This window comes from Stenella coeruleoalba, assembly GCF_951394435.1.
Source record: "Stenella coeruleoalba genome assembly, chromosome: 11".
Classification (NCBI taxonomy): Eukaryota; Metazoa; Chordata; class Mammalia; order Artiodactyla; family Delphinidae; genus Stenella; species Stenella coeruleoalba.
In genome coordinates this window covers 32,056,288-32,076,238 of record NC_137157.1, presented here as the reverse complement: position 1 = coordinate 32,076,238, position 19,951 = coordinate 32,056,288, and the positions used below count along the sequence as shown (strand labels likewise).

Here is a 19,951-nt window from a genome sequence, read left to right as displayed (position 1 = left end):
ATTAAAGACAGAGAAACTGAGGCCCAGATAGGTGAAGTATATTGTCCAAAGTTGGATATAGTATATGTATATATAGAATTCAAGGACAACTGTCTAATTCCAGATCCTGTGCTCTTAACAACAATAATCATCTCAAATTTTTCTGAAATTTGAGTTTTAATTGCCAGTAGTTGATATATATAATAAAAGTAATTAATTTTCAAACTCTTAAATGAATTAGCATGCATCTTTTTCATACAGTCAGTGCATTATTTTCCCATTTTTGAAAAACTATTCCAAATCAAAAGGCAATGCCCAAATGCTGTATGGGAATATTTGCAAATCTCTCTTAGAGAGCAAAGAAGCGCATGTGTATATATATATATATATATATATATATATATATATATATATATATATATATATAGTTTTTTTTCCTGTCAAGATGAACCTTAAATGGAAAGACAGGGAGAAGGAAGTTTGATTTGGTTTTTGTTTATCTCAGGAACTCTCTGACAATCTGCTCAGCTGCTGTTTTATGCAGTGAGACTTTGCAGACCGTGTCAAGACAGCTTGCAGACAACTCATTTTTTATTTAGGAAATGTGTGCTTAATGGCTTCAGTGTCTGAGGTTTCCTTTAAATCAAATTTTTTGGCATACTAGCTTTGGTTTCATTTCATTTGGAATTTGGCAGAAGAGGAGGTGTGAATGAAAACTCCTCTGTTTATGTACTTTTCTCTGTACACAGAAGAGACGGAACATGAATTAATTATGACTCCATGGGAAACCAATACTTTGAAGACCAAAATCTTGATATACTTTAATATATTTTATTATGATACTACATATTTTGACTGTATTTCCCTGCCTTTCTCCATTTATAGAGCTACTAAATATAATTTATAGTGGTGTAGTTTAATATTTGTACAGATGGTGATATAAGTTCCTTATGACAATGGTATGTTTTTTTAATATTAGCACTGAAAATACATAGTTTACAAACCCAGTATGTTTCATATTCTTAAGATTAGGCTCTTCTTTGATTCTTATCACTATATATGTGCAGTATTCATTAAATGAGTAATCATGAATTATCGATATTATCTATTCAGTGTCGGCAAATTAAATACATACACATAATGCAAATTCTATATGATTATATTTACGTATAAATTACGTATAAATGTCCTGGAGATAAAATGCCCTGGAGATATAAGTAAGTCTATCTCTTGTTTCTTCCCAAGACCCTCAAATCTGCTTTTGAAGTGAGTGAATTCTGAACTGCAAATCGGTTTTCAGGAATATAGCATGAGAATCAAATTTCTAATAAGTCTAATATAGGGAAAGTGTAAACATGAAATTAAGAATGAAAAAATATAAAACTGATAATGAGAAAGGAAGAAACATTAAATAAGATCCATTCTGACACATGACAGTTGAAGTACAGATCTTCCTCAGCTTCCTATGGAGGTACATCCCAATAAACACATCCAAAAATGAAAGTATCATGTTGAAAATGTATATTTAATACACTAACCTACGAAACATCATAGCTTAGCCTAGCCTAACTTAAACACACTCAGGATGCTTACATTAGTCTACAGTTGGGCAAAATCATCTAACACAAAGCCTATTTTATAATAAAGTGTTGAATATCTCATGGAATTTTTTGAATACTGTACTGAAAAGGAAAAACAGAATGGCTGCTGGGGTACAGAATGGTTTTAAGTGTATCGGTTGTTTACCCTCATGATCGTATGGCTGACCGAGAGCTGCAGCTTACTGCCGCTGCTCAGCCTCATGGGAATATTGAGAGAGTGTCTACCACATAACACTAGCCCAGAAAAAGATCAAGATTCAAGTAGGGTTTCTACCTTATCACTTCCGCATCATAGTAAAGTCAAAAAATTGTAAAGTTGAACCATCATAAGAATCTGTCTGTATTAAAAAAAAAAGATTCCAAAACAAGAAAAAAGCATATTAGAAAAGTTCTAAAATTATTTTCGTAAAATGAAATCAACCTACAATGTCATAATTAACAATAAAACGTTAGAGAAATGCCTATTAAAATCAGAAATAGTAGAAGTTTAGCCAGTATCATCACTATTATATGACATTATTCTGGAACGCTTGCCCAATGAATAGTATTAAAAAAAATGAAAATCCAATTCAATTATTTCTTGATAATAGTTATCTTCCCAGTAAATGCAAAAAAATTCTAGAAAAAAATTATAAAAATAGTTAATAAACAATATACACTAAATAAGCAAACATCATTAGTACTATATAACTCAGGAAGAACAAAATATAAATTTTAATTAGGAAAAATATATATCTAATTCACAACTGCTAACAAAATATATAAAATTCATAAAAAATAAAAATACATGAGACATAAATGAAAAAAATCTACTAAACTTCACTGAGAATCCTAAAACAAGACTGCAATCATTGGAAAACTACACTAAGCACCCAGCTGAGAAGAAAAGATGTTGAATGTCTTCTCTAATTATTATGTAGGCTTAATGTGATTTAACTAATATCCCATAAAGAAGATGTGGTACATGTATACAATGGAATATTACTCAGCCATTAAAAAGAACGAAATAATGCCATTTGCAGCAACATGGATGGACCTGGAGATTATCATACTAAGTGAAGTAAGTCACAAAGAGAAAGACAAATATCATTGTGATACTGCTCATATGCAGAATCTTAAAAAAAAAAGATGCAAATGAACTTATTTACAAAACAGAAACAGACTCAGAGGACGAACTTATGATTAACAGGGGGACAAGTCAGGGTGGGGAGATAGATTGGGAGTTTAGGACTGACATGTACATACTGCTATATTTAAAATAAAATGCCATTCCATGAAAAAAAAAAAAGGATGTAAACTGTTTATCATACTGTGAAAAATAGGAGTAAATAATAGTATTTAAAAATTGTGCTTTCAACATATACCTTCATAAATATTATATCATTATATGCTAAATTTTATACTAAATAGTATTCCTAAGTGAAAATAAATAAATAATATCTCAGCGATTGTTTTTAGAAACTGAGAATGGTCCCAAAGTTTATCAAGAAGAGTGATGATTAAAAGATACAAGAAAACTTTTAAAAAGAAAAATAATGACAGAGATTTGCCATGACCAATACTAAAATTAATTAAAAGCACAAAAGCTGTAAACAGATTATTATATGAGAATTGACAAACAGATAATTTGTCCAGAAATAGACTTGCACAGTGATGTTAGACAATGATGAAGTCTGTCTGGGGAGGGAGGACAGAGAGAGAGGAAAGTTTGTTCAATCAATAGTGCTGGGATAATTGATTACCTCTTTGAAGGGGGAAATATCATATGCTCACCAAACATGATACAAAAAATTCTAAATTAATGAAAGAAATAACTGAAAGTGAAATCATAAAAAGAAAAAATATTTCGTAAATGTTTGTCAGATCTGAAACTAAAGAAATATCTTTTTCTTCTTAATGCCCTTATTCTTTTTAATTTTGAAAATTTATACACATACAAAAAGCAGTGATAATAGCATGAATTCCTATGTTTTTGTTACCCAGCTTCAACAATTACTCACATTCTGCAACCTTCTATAATAATCCTGAACCAAGTTACAAAGAAAAATTCTACATATTTGACTATGTAAATTTATGTAAAAAAAATTAAAATCCAAATGTTTTTCAAAACGTCTTTAAAAAGCTAATGAAGACTTCCTGTGATAATTAGGTAGGTAAAAGTAATTATTCTGTGTGAAACTTAAAAACAACAAAAATACAGCATCTTCATTACTTAAGAAAAACAGCTACAAACTTAAGACACAGGGCTTCCCTGGTGGCGCAGTGGTTGAGAGTCCGCCTGCCGATGCAGGGGACGCGGGTTCGTGCCCCGGTCCGGGAAGATCCCACGTGCCGCAGAGCGGCTGGGCCCGTGAGCCATGGCCGCTGAGCCTGAGCGACTGGAGCCTGTGCTCCACAATGGGAGAGGCCACAACAGTGAGAGGCCCGCATACCGTTAAAAAAAAAGAAAAAAAAAGAAAAAAAACAAATTTAAGACACAAATTAAGAAAAAGATTTGCCAAACACTGTGTGCTGTGGAGCAAATGGGGGAGGATATAACCTTCCACACTTTGGGGAAGAATATTCAATAAGTATATGGTGCAGCTCTGTAAGGCCCCAGCATCACTTCCTTAGACTGGTAAGAGTTGCAGCCATGGGCCAGCAACAGGAGGAATATATAAGATCCCCACGGGGACCCAGTTCCACACTGCACAACAGCAGAGTGCCATTCTCAGAGACAGCGCACTTGGAAAGAGAAACCAGAAATAGAAATTGTGAGAAGTAAAAGACAAAATAATTACTGTTTGCAGTAGATATGACTACATATTTAGAAAACACAAGAGAACAAACTGAAAACAACATTATCAGAAGATTTTTAAAAAGTGAATCAGGAGACCTTTAAGATGGCAGAGGGAAAGACGTGGAGATCAACTTCCTCCCCACAAATATATCAGAAATACATCTACATGTGGAACAACACCTAGAGAACACCTACTGAATGCTGGCAGACCTCAGACTTCCCAAAAGGCAAGAAACTCCCCACGTACCTGGGTAGGGCAAGCAAAAGAAAAAAGAAAAAACAGAGACAAAAGAATAGGGACCAGACCTGCACCAGTGGGACGGAGCTGTAAAGGAGGAAAGGTTTCCACACACTAGGAAGTCCCTTCACTGGCAGAGACGGGGGGTCGTGGGGTGAGGGGGAAGCTTCAGAGCCACAAAGGAGAACGCAGCAACAGGGGTGAAGAAAGCAAAGCGGAGAGATTCCCACATAGAGGATCGCTGCAGACCAACACTCAGCAGCCTGAGAGGCTTGTCTGCTCGCCCGCCAGGGCGGGTGGGGGCTGGGAGCTGAGGCTCTGGCTTCGGAGGTCAGATCCCAGAGAGAGGACTGGGGTTGGCTGCGTAAACACAGCCTGAAGGGGGCTAGTGCACCACGGCTAGAAGGGAGGAAGTCTGGGAAAATGTCTGGAACTGCCCAAAAGGCAAGAGACCATGGTTTTGGGGTGCGCAAGGAGACGGGATTCAGAGCAAACCTAAACGAGCTCCATAGATGGGTGCGAGCTGTGGCTATCAGCGCAGACACCAGAGAGAGGCAAGAGACACTAAGGCTGCCACTGCAGCCACCAAGAAGCCTGTGTGCTAGCACAGGTCACTACCCACACCTCCCCTCCCACAGGCCTGTGCAGCCTGCCACTGCCAGGGTCCCTTGATACAGGGACAAGATCCCCAAGAGATCTCATGGTGCGCCTCACGCTGTTGCACCTCTGCCACCAAAGGCTTGCCCCGCGTTCCATACCCCTCCCTCCGCCCAACCTGAGTGAGCCAGAGTACCCTAATCAGCTGCTCCTTTAACCTCATCCAATCTGGGAGGGAACAGATGCCCTCATGCGATCTACATGCAGAGGCAGGGCCAAATCCAAAGCTGAACTTCAGGAGCTGTGCAGACAAAGAAGAGAAAGGGAAATTTCTCCCAGCAGCCTCAGAAGCAGAGGATTAAATCTCCACAAACAACTTGATGTACCCTGCATCTGTGGAACATCTGAATAGACAACAAATCATCCCAAAATTGAGGCGGTTGACTTTGGGAGCAACTGTAGACTTGGGGTTTGCTTTCTGCATCTAACTTGTTTCTGGTTTCATGTTTATCTTAGTTTAGTACTTAGAGTTTATTATCACTGGTAGATTTGCTTACTGATTTGGCTGCTCTCTTTTTTTTATATATATACAGAAAATATATTTTTTTCCTTTTTCTCCTTTTGTGCATGTATATGTGTATGCTTCTTTGTGTGATTTTGTATAGATTTACTTTTACCATTTGTCCTAGGGTTCTGTCTGTCCGTTTTTTTTTTTTTTTCTTTTTTTTAGTATAGTTTTCTCGAAGAAAAGATCTATAAAACAAAAAGCTGGATCTTTGAGAAGATAAACAAAATTGATAAACCATTGGCCAGACTCATCAAGAAAAACAGAGGGAAGACTCAAATCAATAGAATTAGAAATGAAAAGGGAGAAGTAACAACTGACACTGCAGAAATATAAAGGATCATGAGAGATTATGACAAGCAACTCTATGCCAATAAAATGGACAACCTGGAAGAAATGGACAAATTCTTAGAAAAGCACAACCTTCTGAGATGGAACCAGGAAGAAACAGAAAATATAACTAGACCAATCACAAGCACTGAAATGGAAACTGTGATTAAATATCTTCCAACAAACAAAAGCCCAGGACCAGATGCCTTCACAGGCGAATTCTATTAAACACTTAGAGAATAGCTAACATCTATCCTTCTCAAACTCTTCCAAAATGTAGCAGAGGGAGGAACACCCCCAAACTCATTCTATGAGGCCACCATCCCCCCTACCAAAACCAGACAAAGATGTCACAAAGAAACAAAACTGCAGGCCAATATCACTGATGAACATAGATGCAAAAATCCTCAACAAAATACTAGCAAACAGAATCCAACAGCACATTAAAAGGATCATACACCATGATCAAGTGGGGTTTATCCCAGGAATGGAAGGATTCTTCAATATATGCAAATCAATCAATGTGATGAACCATATTAACAAACTGAAGGAGAAAAAACAGATGACGATCTCAATAGGTGTAGAGAAAGCTTTCGACAAAATTCAACACCCATTTATGATAAAAATCCTCCAGAAAGTAGGCATAGAGGGAGCTTATGTCAACATAATAAAGGCCATATGTGACAAACCCACAGCCAACATCGTTTTCAATGGTGAAAAACTGAAACCATTTCCTCTAAGATCAGGAGCAAGACAAGGTAGTCCATGTTCACGACTATTATTCAACACAGCGTTGGAAATTTTAGCAACAGCAATTAGAGAAGAAAAAGAAATAAAAGGAATCCAAATCATTAAAGAAGTAAAGCTGTCACTGTTTGCAGTTTACATGATACTATACATAGAGAATCCTAAAGATGCTACCAGAAAACTACTAGAGCTAAGCAATGAATTTGGTAAAGTAACAGGATACAAAATAATGCACAGAAATCTCTTGTATTCCTATACGCTAATGATGAAAAATCTGAAACAGAAATTAAGGAAACACTCCCATTTATCACTGCAACAAAAAGAATAAAATACCTAGTAATAAACCTACCTAAGGAGACAAAAGACCTGTATGCAGAAAACTATAAAACACTGATGAAAGAAATTAAAGATGCTACAAACAGATGGAGAGATATACCATGTTTTGGATTAGAAGAATCAACACTGTTGAAAATGACTATACTACCCAAAGTAATCTACAGATTCAATACAATCCCTATCAAACTACCAATGGCATTTTTCACAGAACTAGAACAAAAAATTTCACAATTTGTATGGAAACACAAAAGACCCCAAATAGCCAAAGCAAGCCTGAGAAAGAAAAATGGAGATGGAGGAATCAGGCTCCCAGACTACAGACTATACTACAAAGCTACAGTAATCAAGACAGTATGGTACAGGTACAATAACAGAAATATAGATCAATGAACAGGATAGAAAGCCCAGAGATAAACCCACACACATATGGTCACCTAATCTTTGATAAAGGAGACAAGAATATACAGTGGAGAAACGACAGCATCTTCAATAAGTGGTGCTGGGAAAACTGGACAGCTACATGGAAAAGATGAAATTAGAACATTCCCTAACACCATACACACAAAAATACTCAAAATGGATTACAGACCTAAATGTAAGACTGGACACTATAAAATTCTTTGAGGAAAACATAGGCAGAACACTCTATGACATACATCACAGCCATATCCTTTTTGACCCACCTCCTAGAGTAATGGAAATAAAAACAAAAATAAACAAATGGTACCTAATGAAACTTAAAAGCGTTTGCACAGCAAAGGAAACCATAAACGACAACGAAAAGACAACCCTCAGAATGGGAGAAAATATTTGCAAATGAAGCAACTGACAAAGGTTTAATCTCCAAAATTTACAAGCAGTTCATACAGCTCAATATCACAAAAACAAACAACCCAAACCAAAGATGGGCAGAAGACCTAAACAGACGTTTCTCCAAAGAAGACATACAAATTGCCAACAAACACATGAAAGGATGCTCAACATCACTAACCATTAGAGAAATGCAAATCAAAACCACAGTGAGGTTTCACCTCATACCAGTTAGAATGACCATCATCAAAAAATCTACAAACAATAAATGCTGGAGAGAGTGTGGAGAAAAGAGAACTCTCTTGCACTGTTGGTGGGAATGTAAACTGATACAGCCACTATGGAGAACAGTATGGAGGTTCCTTAAAAAACTAAAAATAGAACTACCATACGACCCAGCAATCCCACTACTGGGCATATACCCTGAGAAAACCATAATTCAAATAGAGACATATACCACAATGTTCATTGCAGCTCTATTTACAATAGCCAGAACATGGAAACAACCTAGGTGTCCATCGACAGATAAATGGATAAGGAAGATGTGGCACATATATACAATTGAGTATTACTCTGCCACAAAAAGAAACGAAATGGAGTTATTTGTAGTGAGGTGATGGACCTAGAGACTGTCATACAGAGTGAAGTAAGTCAGAAAGAGAAAAACAAATACCGTATGCTAACACATATATATGGAATCTAAAAAAGAAATAAAGAAAAAGGTTCTGAAGAACCTAGGGGCAGGACAGGAATAAAGACGCAGACGTAGAGAATGGGCTTGAGGACACAGGGAGGGGGAACGGTAAGATGGGACGAAGTGAGAGAGTGGCATGGACATATATACACTACCAAATGTAAAATAGATAGCTAGTGGGAAGCAGCCGCATAGCAAAGGGAGATCAGCTCAGTGCTTTGTGACCACCTAGAGGGGTGTGACAGGGAGGGTGGGAGGGAGATGCAGGAGGGAGGAGATATGGGGTTATATGTATATGTATATATAGCTGATTCACTTTGTTATAAAGCAGAAAGTAACACACCATTTTAAAGCAATTATACTCCAATAAATATGTTTAAAAAAAGAGTGAATCAGTAGACATTACAAAATCAAAATATAAAAGCAATAGCTTTTCAGTATATAAACCAAAGTGAGTTAGAACAGTTAAAGTTCAATCGACCTTTTTTTCTATAGGAATAACAAAAGAAGTTAAAACATTTAGGAAGAAATTTAACAAGAATTGTGTAGGGCTTACACAAAGAAAACCTTAAAACCCTAGTGAGGCAGGTTAAAAAGCCTTGAATAAATGGAAACACATAACTTGCTTGTGGAAATCAAAATGTCACACTGTAAAGATGTTAATTCTCTCTAAATTAATCTATTGAATCAATATAACCTGAAATGAAATAATCTGAAAATAAAACTTTAACTTTGATCTGTTAAAATATACATGCAGAACTAGCCAAGAAAAATAAGAAGACTGAGGGCGAAGCCCTACAGAATACTAAAATATAATAGAGTGACATAAATTAGGGTAGCTTGATAAGTGAAGTTATGTACCCATGGCTCTCAAATAATGCAGAAGAATTACCTAGGATGCATGTTAACTCTGAAATTTCCCTGTGGGTCAAACATTAAAAATTCTGACTTTCTATGTCAGGGCTAGAGTGTGAAAATATGCATTTCTTAAAATGAGATTCCCAGATGATAATAACACAAGTGAAGTATAACTATCCTTCCCTTAACTAATCTACCAATTTAACTAATGAACTCTATTTTCACTATGAAACATATCATCTGATGCTCTCTGCATACTGAAAACCCAGCCAGTGGACCACACTGTTGCATTCACACTCTGTTCCCACAGGTGAGTCCATTGTTTTCTTTCTTAGAAGCAAAATAAAAACTCAGAACTGTTTATGCCTATTTACACCAAATAATTACCTAATTTAATTAAATATTGTGGAGCCCTACATCAAGGGCACAGGACAAAACTTCCGGAATTAACCAAGCCCCCATAGCAACTGTTGCCATGGGCTCTCCTAATCTAAACTGGACAGCCCCCCACCCCTGGACTCCATATTAGGCAAAATAATCACCATGTAGTAACCTTGTAGCATCCTGACCAGTCACCTAATGCCATCCTGCCAGCAGGAATTTTCTTTGTCTTGAGGCTGTAAAAGTTGGCTAGTAGCCCACAAAGGGGGTTGGCTCTCCCTGGTCTGTCAGGAAGTAGGCCCGCTGTATTGGCAGTGCCCCTCACTAACTCTGCTCTGCTCTTTGCTCTCAATAAATTCACTCTTTTCTAAAATACTTCGTGTCTGGAAACTCTTCTTCCAACCCGCACTCGGACCACGACATTTTGGTGGCCTGTACGGGGACATCTCTTGGAGGGATCTCCTCCCCGGCCTCCTCTCATTTCTTGGGACCCTCTGTGAACAGGCAAGCTGCCATGGAAGCAACAGAGGAACTATGGCCAGGGCCACACCCTGGTGTGTTCCAAAGGCTGCATGGCTCACTTCGCCCCTGTAACTGCCACCCAGAACGGGTGAGGGTCCCTCTGTCTTCCTTCTGACTGAGGACTAGGCCAACTGATATTGTGCGGTCACGGGTCAGGCATTTAAAAGCCATTAGGGCGCCTGGCGCTTGAAGCTCCCGTCAAAGTATAAGGGGGTCACAGAACAGACCAGGCTGTTAGAGCATCTGCCCTCAGCAAGACAATTTCCATGCACCGTGAGGCACATATTGGTTCAAGCAAAACACTGAGCCCTCTCCCCTTGGCCGCCACCTTCCCAGCAGGACTGTGAGGGTGATTCCTCAGCCCGTCTTCTCTGTTACTTTCACCTTTTTCTCAGTTGGTACTGACTTACAGGAGCCTAGGGTTGCCTCTGAGCCATCCCAGGAGTGCTTTTTCACATTTCAGGGAATCGCCAAACGGTGAGTCACCCGGGGGGTCCCAGGAATCTCTCTCTCTTTTCTTTCATTCCCTTCCCGAGTCTTATGGTGCTTAGTTGCACAGTTTGTGCCTCAGTCGCATGCTCAGGGATCACTTCTCACAGTCGGACATGACTGTTGGGACGGTTGGCCCATTTTGTGCCTTTGTCTCATGGAGAGATCACTGGGACAAAGGGGACACCTTTCTGTCAGCCGGTGACTCTCAAGACCCCCATTTTATGGCACACAGGCTAAGAATGGGTTCTGGAACGTCTCGGGAGCCTCCCTCAGACTCACCCCTTGGCTGTATCCTCAGGAACTGGAAAAATTTGACCCTGAAAATCTCAAAAAGAAGAGGCTCATTTTCTTTTGTAACACGGCTTGGCCGCAGTATAAACTGGGGAACCAAGAACAATGGCCTCTTAACGGCACACTAAATTATAACACGATCCTCCAACTTGATCTCTTTTGCCGGAAACAAGGAAATGATTCAGAGGTTCCTTAGGTCCAGACCTTCATGGCCCTTAGTCAGAATCCAGATCTGAGGGACTCATGTTACATGCGTCTTTCTGTTGCCGCCTTATCCCCCAGTCCCCCTCTGTCTCCCTCTCCGTCAGATCTCCTAGACGACCCTCTACTCGACCTTTCCTGTCCCCCACTTCATCAACCCCCTTCACTTCAGCCCCCGCCCCCTCCTCAATCCACCGGTCCCCAACAGCCAACCCCTTATCAGGGCGAAAGCCCTCTCTCTCCTCCCCACACAAGATCGAGGACTGCCCAACGCCAGGAAACAGATTCTAACATGCTTCCCTTAAGAGAAGTAGCTAATGGAGACATGGGCACTATTAGAGTCCATTATCCCTTTCCCATGTCTGACATTTCCCAAATTCAAAAGTTAGGTTCCTTCAGTCAGGATGCCCACAATATTCTTTAGACTCTGGAGAAAACTGGTTAAAATAAAACTTTTTTTGAAATTGCAAAAGGGGTTCTTTTTGCATGTGCAATTAGAAGAGCTAGCCTGTTGAAATATTTTTTTCAGAATCCTGACCCAGAGAGAACAAAAAGATGCCTAGGAAAAACTTTGAAGTTTATTCTTATCCTGTCTTTGAGCTACAAACACAGTCCACTTTGCCTGAGACTTCAGCCTTAGGTTAATTAGTAGAACTTCAAGCCAAGAAAAAAAAAAAAGAGGCAAAGAGACATTTTAAATCTCAAGTGGAAACTATGAGATCTCTGACTGTCTGGATATACGTGTATGTCTCAGTATGTGTCTTTGTCTTTGGATAATATTGCTGAGGTTAATTTGTAAATGAGCTCTATTTAATTGGCTTAAAAGAAAAGTAAGTGATCACAAATCAAACAATTCTAAATACAAGAAAAAATAAGCTAAATAAATTTCAGATTCATGTGAACTGAGAAATATTAAATTAATACCTGGTGTTAATGATTACATTTGTTGATCTAATTAATATAGACATGTCTTTTGAGCCATCAACATTAAGTATAATACTTTTATTGTGCCTAGATATAATATAAACTAAATATGCTCTTATTATATCTGTTGCAAATTTGTCAGCAATGAAAATAACTCAATGTGAAGAAACTTTTAAGAAAAGAAAATACAAATGAGATAAGAGCTTTGGGTGAACTTTTTAGGAATAATTATGTTTTAGGAATGTCTACTTAAGAATAATCTCTCCAGATATTCAACAACTTAAAACATTTAGAGTTATGCTAAATTAAGTTAAAGGATGGAAGCTTATTAAATAACTAGTCCATTTCCAAATAAAGTAAGATACTGAAACATTAACTACTGAACACTGGCTTCCTTTTAGATAGAAACAAAAGGTTTGGAATTATTTTAAAAATGTGTTTGGTGCCACACTGAGATATTTTCTATAAGAAAGCACATTCTTCAAAAATTATTATTTGGATGTATGTTTACTAATCTACAGAGAGCTGATATAAAGGACAGTTCATGGTTGCTTAAGGAAAGTAGGATGTATGTTTTCAGTAAAAAAGGTATGAGGAAATGGAATTACATTTTATTAAGGAAAAAGGAAGTAGGACTGACTTACAGGTGACTGTTTCTGAATGGGAAAATAAAGTGATGGATACAGAAAGTGATAAAAAATGTTTGTGGAAAATGGACCCTGAGAAAAGAGTTTTATACATGGTACAAGTTTTCTTAAGATGTTGAACTGCCTTTGCAAAAATACTACCTCTTCAAGATTTATAGAAAGGACTTTCTAAGATTGAATTAAAATTAATTAGGTAAATAAATTTTGTGATTAACATAAGCTGGTACCAGACTGGAATTTGGTTCTCTCTCTCTGTTAAGAGAACAAAGTTTTCTTGGAATGCTGCTTTTGGTAACAGACTGTGTGAATTACCTTGCATTTAAGTGATTTACATTTGCTTTTAAAATCCTTTTGTTACTCTGCTTGAGTAAATAAGTAGTATTTCACAATGATCTATGAAGATTATGTCGCATGTAAAGTTCATTCTGCTTCTACAAAAATTAACCCCTCATTGCCAGACTTTTGCCATCCTGATATCCTTAAAATATGGCAGCAGTCTACTCCTAAATCAGGGAATTTAAGATGGGTAAACAATAGCTGTCAATCAAACAGTCAGGGCTATGGGAAATCCAAGACGGCCGCCTGGCTTTTTCTGCCTCCCTGACAATCCTCATTTTTTTATTTGACGGGATAAGTCTTCCCTGGCTGCAGGGTTAATGCCCTCACAATGGAAAAAAAAAAAAAAAATTACGTTTCACTGAATATTAAATTCTAGTTTTTTTCATTAAGGTCTGTGTTACCAAGACTCACTTCCCAGACAGTACCTTGCTGTTATATTATATTGCTAAAAAGTTTAACTGAATTATTAAAGGACACTCTAAGTTTGTTTCTGAAGCTTATCTCAGTAATCTATTTTTGGATGAAAATCAGATGCCCCATGACCCACAATCAGGGGATTATACACACTGGAAAAGACATAATTTAAAGGACTATTTCCAACCTGGATGGATGGGGACCCATTTGGAGCTGGCTAAATGACTCTCTTTGTAACTACACCCTCAATTTTAATCAGACAAGCCTGGAGTGGGATCTCTGGTCAGAGGAGGATGAATATGATGTACATGAACATAATTTCACTTTGTGTTCGGGAAATTCAAGGAAAAATGCAACTAAGAAATATACTAATGAAGACCATAATCCCCCAAAAAAGTTCGGCCCTGGGAACTAAATATGTAGGGATTGGTGTGACCACCAGACACTTACTTAGTTAAACCTCCCGACAAGACTCTCCTCCAAAATATAACATGATTCAGCTAATATTCAGAAATTTGTTTGCCAATCTCCCCGTCACACTCATAATCAGTCAGAGCCCGGATTCTCTCCTTTATGTGTAGATGATTATTTCCTTGGAGTTTGGCCTTCCCAATATAAGCCTAGGCCATGGGACCTCAGTCTATTTCCAGAGGAAAACTCCCAAAAGGTCAGGGCCTGGCTCTGGGGACCCACAATGGGGGAATCCTTGAGGGACACCAGATTTTCATTTCTATCCGGTAATGGGGTCTATCTGGATCTTCCCACACTTTGGAGGGGCTTCTGTACTATTACTGCTGCAGTCCCAGAGGTGACCATTATGACTATAAAGGATTTAGCTTCCTCAGGAGGCATTCCCAACCTTGGGTCCTTCCTCGAGGAGGCCTTAAGACCTGTCCGGGAGAGACAAAAATGAACCACTGATTGGCGGGGACATGCTTATGATAACCCAATTCTTGATCGGCCCGAAATAATACACAGTGTCTTTAGAGGGCTCTCTTGGTTTGCAGGCATACCCCTCTTAGAGAGGAGCGTCCTCAATCTCACCATCATAATCCAGGAATCTTGGAAGGCTACGGTAGCAGCCACTGAGGAACAGCAGTCAGCCCTAGGCTCTCTGACCAAGGTAGTTTTACAAAATAGGAGGGCCCTTAATCTTATAACAGATGAGGCAGGGGGTGTCTGTGCCCTACTATGCAGCTTCTATACTAATACCTCTGGCCAGGTTGAAGAAGACCTTCAGATTCTAAAGAAAAACATCAAATTAATAGAATATTTAAAAGAGAGAACAGGACAGCGCCCCAGCTTGCTTTCCAACCTCCTCTCCTCTATGGGGATCTGGTTATGGACATGGCTATTGCCCCTGCTGGGACCATTAATCTTGATAGCCTTTGTTTTGTTGTTTAGTCCCTACATTATTAACACATTATCTAAGTTCATCTCCCGACAGGTTCAAAAGATTCAATTCCAGATGGTGCTACAACAAGGATACCAGCCAGTTGGCACACGGACTAAATCGGAACAAGCCACCTTATCATTCCACAGGTTCTTATCTCCCTCTGTAAATACACCCTGAGAGAGAGCAGGCATTGGGACTCAGGGCCCCGCAACGCCCCTGTCCAGCAGGAAGAAGCTAGGAATGGTCATCACCCCTTTCACCAGTAACCTGGGTTCCTATGGCCTGAGACGGGGATAGGCAGATAGTTAGTCATGAGCGGTGTGTTAAGGGGCCAAAGATTTGGCCCATAAATAAAAAGAGGGGGAAACATGGAGCCCTACATCAAGGACACTCTGCATCAAGGACACAGGACAAAACTTCCGAAATTAACCAAGCCCCCATAGCAACTGTTGCCATGGGTCTCCTAATCTAAATCGGACAGCCCCCCAACTCCATATTAGGCAAAATAATCACCATGTAGTAACCCTGTAGCATCCTGACCAATCACCTAATGCCATCCTGCCAGCAGAAATTTTCTTTGTCTTGAGGCTATAAAAGTTGACTACTAGGGGCTTCCCTGGTCGCGCAGTGGTTGAGAGTCCGCCTGCCGATGCAGGGGACACGGGTTCGTGCCCCGGTCCAGGAGGATCCCACGTGCCGCGGAGCGGCTGGGCCCGTGGGCCATGGCCGCTGAGCCTGCGCGTCGGGAGCCTGTGCTCCACAACGGGAGAGGCCACAGCAGTGAGAGGCCCGCGTACCGCAAAAAAAAAAAAAAGTTGACTACTAGCCCACAAAGGGGGTCAGCTCTCCCTGGTCTATCAGGAGGTCGGCCCAGTGTATTTGCAGAGCCCCTCACTAACTCTGCTCTTTGTTCTCAATAAACTCACTCTTTTCTAAAATACTTAGTGTCTGGAAATTCTTCTTCCATCCCGCGCTTGGACCATGACAAATATTATGTAAACCCATAAAATGTAAGTTCCAAAAGAAGACTGTTTCTATGAAATCTAAGTTAAATGTTTTAGAAAAATACAATAAAAGTAAATTGCCGAAAAACTATTTTGAACTAGTGTGGATGAGAAAACTCCAACAGATTAGAATAAAATCATAAAAAGCTAGAAGGATTCTCACTTGGATTACTCCTAAAGGTCTTCCTCTAAGACTTGTCCACTTTAAAGAAAGGTATAAGAGCATCATTAACGCAAAATTGATGACACAAAAATTAACAGTAGAACCACAGTCAAAGAAAATGCCTAAGATCTAATTCAACAGACTGGCAAATGTGCATTCATATGTTTTAAATTAAAATATTTAGGGTGTTATGTATTTTTTAATGATTTTCTGCTTTAACCAGTTTTTTTATTATTAAATGAGGAAATAGTAATTCCAATCATATTGGCTAAGGGGACATCTTCTCTAATGAAAAAATACACAATTTGAGAAACACTATAATAGACAAATAGATCACTGAAATAGTCTTCAGAGATGGATTAAACAGGAAATTTGGAAAATATATATTCCAAATAGAAGATAGATAAATCAACTAACGATGCTGAGAATATCAACTAGTCATTTGGAAAAAAATACTATACAGCTGGATCTTTTTTGTATTCTTACCAAAAAAATTAGAAAAGAAAAATATATGATATATTAAGGTCAAAATATTCAAGAAAGCACTAATTATTTAATTAAGTTACAATTATGAGGAAGACCTTTTAAGCATAACATTACATATAAGCCATAAAGTATTAAAAACAAGACAACCAGCCCAAAATGGAGTTGTTTATTTTAAGTCCCACATCACCAAACTGAGACAATCACAGTTTCGGCTCTCCTAGAAGGAAAACTAAACTAATCAATCAGAAACCACCTGATCAGCACTAGTGGGGTCACCTGCCTGACAGACCCCTGCTATCCCCTGAAGGAAGGTAACTATGCATTAACCCACCGCTTCTCTCCCTACTTTATTTTTCCTCGTTCCTGCTCCCTTCTGCCTACGAAAGTCTTTCATTTTGAACAACTGCCCGAAGCTCCTTTCTATCTGCTAGACGAGATGCTGCCCGATTCAAATTGATTTTTGCTCAAACTCTTAAAATGTTTTCTAGGGGGCTTCCCTGGTGGCGCAGTGGTTGAGAGTCCGCCTGCCGATGCAGGGGACACGGGTTCGTGACCCGGTCTGGGAAGATCCCACATGCCGCGGAGCGGCTGTGCCCGTGAGCCATGGCCGCTGAGCCTGCGCGTCCGGAGCCTGTTGCTCCGCAACGGGAGAGGCCACAACAGTGAGAGGCCCGCGTACCGCAAAAAAAAAAAAAAAAAAATGTTTTCTAGGGCTTCCCTGGTGGCGCAGTGGTTGAGAATTCGCCTGCCCGTGCGGGGGACGCGGATTCGTGCCCCGGTCCGGGAGGATCCCACGTGCAGTGGAGCGGCTGGGCCCGTGGGCCATGGCCGCTGGGCCTGCGCGTCCGGAGCCTGTGCTCCGCAACGGGAGAGGCCACAACAGTGAGAGGCCCGCGTACCGCAAAAAAAAAAAAAAATGTTTTCTAGGGCTTCCCTGGTGGCGCAGTGGTTGAGAGTCCGCCTGCCGGTGCGGGGGACGCGGGTTCGTGCCACGGTCCGGGAGGATCCCACGTGCAGTGGAGCGGCTGGGCCCGTGGGCCATGGCCGCTGGTCCTGCGCGTCCGGAGCCTGTGCTCCGCAGAGGGAGAGGCCACAGCGGTGAGAAGCCCGCGTACCGCAAAAAAAAAAAAAAAAAAAAAAATGTTTTCTATGCCTCAGTTTATCTTTTAACAGTTCTGTTAGTAACAGTAAGAAGCGGGGAGCGAAGGAGACCCCCGACGGCCCCAGGAGCAACGAGCAACCAGACGTGGTACCTGCTGAGCCCTGAGCTCGCTGCCTCTTCCGCCTCAGGAGGTGCTGGGTCCGCCCCTCTTGGAGTCTCGAAGTCTTTTGTCTCAGAAGCTTTTAGACTTCATTTAAACATTTCTTTCTCTAGACTCGGTCTGGAAGCCAGTCGGAGGCGAACTGGGTCCGACTTAGAAACGCGACCGGGTAGGGAGGTGGGACCACGGAACTAGTTCCGGGTCAGACTTGGTCTGACTTAAGCAGGATTGGGCCCAGCGAGAGGAGTGACGTGAATAAAATTTTAAGTCCAAACAAGCAGGTTATCCTTACCCAGGGTAATCTTGCATTATAGTGGCCACAGCTGAGGATAATCTTGCACTATAGTGGCCACAGCTGAGAACTTTTAACCTGATAAGCTTATCCATTTACAAGTTGCCTTAGAGAAAAAGGGATCTCAGGCTAGCACTCACTATAAGGCGTAGAGGGAAAACTATTCTTCCTCCTCTTCAGTTTTTCGTGACCAGGATGAGGCTTGCTGGGACACCCCACTTACTCCAGAGCCTACAGAATCCTGGGGAAACTGGCAGAAGCAAAAAAAGGGTAAGAATTCTTAACAAAGTCAGCTCTCCTATATCCCTATCTGTGGTGCCTCGTCGAGAGAGCAAGGGAAAACTTCTCGTTGTTCCTTTCTTTCCAGATTCAGATTGGCAGGCAAAAACATTTGTAAGATTTATTCTGAATCGAATCGTGACTTGTGAATTTGCTTTCGGGCACCCACTGGTTGTCGACATATTCCTAGGGCCAGCTATCGCCTTCTTGTTTGTCTCGTTTTGTGTCCTGAGAACTTAACTTGGCTTTCTGCCTGACTGGGGCATGTGGGTTCTTGTGTGTGCAGGAAGCTCCACTGTTAGTTTGGGGGCCCCAAAATATGGCTGGACATAAATGTGGATTGCAGTCCATTGGCGGCCACAGTCATACTGTTGCCATCTCAAAGATCCCAGCATGATGCATACAAGTAGACAGTTCTCTAGTGCCAATTCATGGGCCCAGAATCAAAGCAAAACCACGTCCTTCTTTTTTTGATCTCCCTGTATCCAGTTGTCTTTTGGAATTAAGGGTTCCTGATTGATGTTCTATCCATTAATCTTAGACAACAATATGGGTTCATATATCTATTAATGTTTACAAAACAACATCACCACGGACACGACTGACCTAAAAGCCTGAGTTTCAGAGTCACCTATAGATAAATTAAGGATTATAACAAGCAGCAAAAATCAGTTGCCTTTTGGAAAAGATGACTTGATGAGAAGTCAGAAGGATATCTAATGATTCTGGGGTGGCCACTGCATAATTGAACAGCTTAAGTGAATATTGTGCATCCTTATTAAGTATGAACTCAATAACCAAGACTTTATTGATTAAAAATTATTCTCAAGTGTTTTGAAAAAGTATTATTACATTTTCATTTTTATTTTATATTTTCTACTTTAATTTTTGCAGTAACATGAGAAAATTGAAACATTTTTTAGTGATATTTAACTCATAAATATTAATATTTAACAACTTAGAAGCAATTTAACAGGTTATTAATGAAAAACTATATATTATAAACATGAATTATATCTTTTACTTAATATTATCATGGCTAACAGTAAAATCTGCATCTATGCTTACATAGTGGCTTTTAGGAAATTTCAAAATATGGTAGATAATAAGTTGACCAGTGTCTGCTATTTAAAGAAAATTGCTTGCATTTTCTAAAAATGATCGGCAGCTGAGTTTGGCACATTGGAAATCCCTGGTTGGTGAGGCTCTGGGGATGAAGACAGGCATATTTCATTTGTACACCCAAAAAGGATGGTAGTTCTAGAACTTTGCAACACATTGGGCAGGGACTAGAAACAGTTACTTGGTGGAAGTTGACAGGACT

At 39.8% G+C, this 19,951-nt stretch overlaps 1 long non-coding RNA gene across 2 annotated transcripts in view; it reads right to left on the bottom strand.

The window, feature by feature from the left end:
- LOC307193799 overlaps window positions 1-18,212 on the bottom strand; it is a 259,556-nt gene extending 241,344 nt beyond the window's left edge. For both annotated transcript variants that reach the window (XR_013830418.1, XR_013830419.1), the window contains exon 1: window positions 18,048-18,212. This is a non-coding gene — a long non-coding RNA (uncharacterized lncRNA). The remainder of the gene's footprint in view (window positions 1-18,047) is intronic.
- Window positions 18,213-19,951: the final 1,739 nt, after the last annotated feature.